The sequence below is a fragment of the Schistocerca gregaria genome, chromosome 6, assembly GCF_023897955.1.
Source record: "Schistocerca gregaria isolate iqSchGreg1 chromosome 6, iqSchGreg1.2, whole genome shotgun sequence".
Taxonomy (NCBI): domain Eukaryota; kingdom Metazoa; phylum Arthropoda; class Insecta; order Orthoptera; family Acrididae; genus Schistocerca; species Schistocerca gregaria.
Window position 1 is genome coordinate 252,498,755 of NC_064925.1, and position 2,525 is coordinate 252,501,279.

Sequence of the window (2,525 nt, forward strand, 5' to 3'; positions counted from 1 at the left end):
AGTCCCCTAGTACTCAGAGCCATTTAGTAGCCTCCAATCGCAAACCACTTCAGGCATATTACGGGTGGACCAGCCACCAGGTCCAAGCTGGATAAAGCGTGGCTAACAGCTAAGAGAACGAGACCTCTTTCGCGGCCAGAGATGATATGTTACAGCCTCTCATACTACGTGCTTCTGTAACTCTCTCTATAGGTCTACATCTTTTCTCTCTTCCGTTATATCATGATATGGATCGCATATGATGAGTATTAAACAACAGTCGGACTAGAATTCTATAATCGAAACACCTCTGACCTAAAGAATCCTTTCTTTCATAGTGTTTCTCAATAGCCCCCCGGAGTGGCCAAGGGGTTCTAGGCGCTACAGTCTGAAACCACGAGACCGCTACAATCACAGGTTCGAATCCTACCTCGATCATGACTGTGTGTGACGTCCTCAGGTTATTTAGGTTTAAGTAGTTCTAAGTTCCAGCGGACTGATGACCTCAGAAGTTGATTCCCATAGTGCTCAGACCCATTTGAACCATTATTTTGTTTTTCAATACACACTCTATTTGAGTCTGAACCTTCAAGATTTTCCCCTCTAGTTTGTTTGGTGTTTCATACGCGTAATAAATTCTTGTGTCTTACATTACGTTTCTCCCAACTTCTTTGTTCATCAGGCATTTTTTGTTCTGACAGCAGATATGCCCATTTTCTGTTGGCACTACTGCTCTAAGGACATGATTAAGCGATATTAAGCTACGACTGTACTTCTATTGTCAGTTGTTTTTTCTGTGGCATTTTTCAGTAGTAGATCTGAAAGTGTTTGACGACTAATTTTTCAGAGTACCCATTGCGACATACTCTGCAGTGACTTCCGGCGAATTTACGTACGCTACGCTGTACACCCGAGAAGCGATCTGCCGAGCCATCCGTTAGCAGTTAACTCCAATGTAGTCACCGCTCTGCACGTGCGGCAACCGTTCAGCTGTTGTCGGGCAGAGGCTGCTATCGGCCGTGAGACAGACTGCAGCGCGCCACGGCTCCACTAACCGTGCTCACGAAGTCGCCCCTGATACCCTCCTCCGTAAATTACGCCGAACGTAAACTTGCGCGCTGTACGAGTACTCCACTGCAACAGCAGGCGGCCCTCAACCACAAGGCTGGTACTCACACTGCCTGCTGTCCAGTGAGGATCTTTGGTAGAAAATGGTTCTGTGCACAGGAAAGGACAAGAACAATCAGAGCACTGCTGAAACGATCACTTAATACCCTAGTGTGCAGAACTTAATGATGAAGCACCGAGCGAGGTGGCGCAGTGGTTAGCACACTGGACTCGCATTCCGGAGGACGACGGTTCAATCCCGTCTCCGGCCATCCTGATTTAGGTTTTCCGTGATTTCCCTAAATCGTTTCAGGCAAATGCCGGGATGGTTCCTTTGAAAGGGCACGGCCGATTTGCTTTCCAATCCTTCCCTACCCCGAGCTTGCGCTCCGTCTCTAATGACCACGTTGTCGACGGGACGTTAAACACTAACCACCACCACCACCTTAATGATGAAAGTAATTTTCTCATAATGTGGTACTGCCAACTAACAAACCTCGATGAAACTTGTTCAATATATAGAAAGAACATTCACAGTATAATACAGAAGATAACTGAAAGGAATATGCAATAAGACGAGCCGAAATGACACTTTTACAGAAAGACAATTACACTGAAGACTGGTCTCCTGGGCATTACAAAAGCCGGGACACAGTTTTTAATAGAGCGTGCGACCACTACCCCTGACTTACTGCATACTCTGCAACATGCTCCGATGCTGGCTGCAAGGTTGGTAAGGAGTTCTTGAAGTAGGTCGTTCATTTCTTCCGCCAACGAGGTTGAAAGCTGATGGATGGTCGCTGTGCATGTGGACGTGCTGCAATATGTGTGTCAACCGTATCCCACACATGCTGTATGCGATTGGAGTCGGGGTAAAGGGCATGCCAGTCCATTCACCGAATATGCTTTCGTTCTAAAACCTTTTCCACCTGCGCCGTTCGATGTGGTCGACCGCTGTGATCCACAGAAATGAAGTCAGGCCGAATGGACCCCGGAAAAGACACGTATCGAGGAGGAGTACAGTGTCACAATAACAGTTTCACGATAACGTTGACTAATCAGTGTACTGTATTCAAAGATTTGGAGGTCACTATCTTGATGTACCATTATGCCTCCACACACATGGACTACCAAAAACATCATACTCGACTGGGTCACTGCGTGTTTCCACCTTTCGCTACATGAGGGTGCATACAGGAACAGTATTCAGAGTGAATCTGATCTCAAGCGAAAAGAGCACGCGACCCCACTCCTCGGTGACCCAGTACCTATGCTCTTGGCACCATCGAAAACAGTGTCGCCCTGATGATGATGATGATGATGATGATGATGATGATGATGATGATGATGATGATGATGATGTGTGGTTTGTGGGGCGCTCAACTGCACGGTTATCAGCTCCCGTACAAATGCCAACCTTTTCTCAGTCCTATCTCGCC

The 2,525-nt window shown here is 47.0% G+C and overlaps 1 non-coding gene across 1 annotated transcript; it reads left to right on the forward strand.

Moving 5' to 3' along the window:
• Positions 1-1,285: 1,285 nt before the first annotated feature.
• Positions 1,286-1,358, forward strand: Trnaa-cgc (transfer RNA alanine (anticodon CGC)). Its single transcript has one exon. It is a non-coding gene; the product is annotated as a tRNA-Ala (tRNA).
• Positions 1,359-2,525: the final 1,167 nt, after the last annotated feature.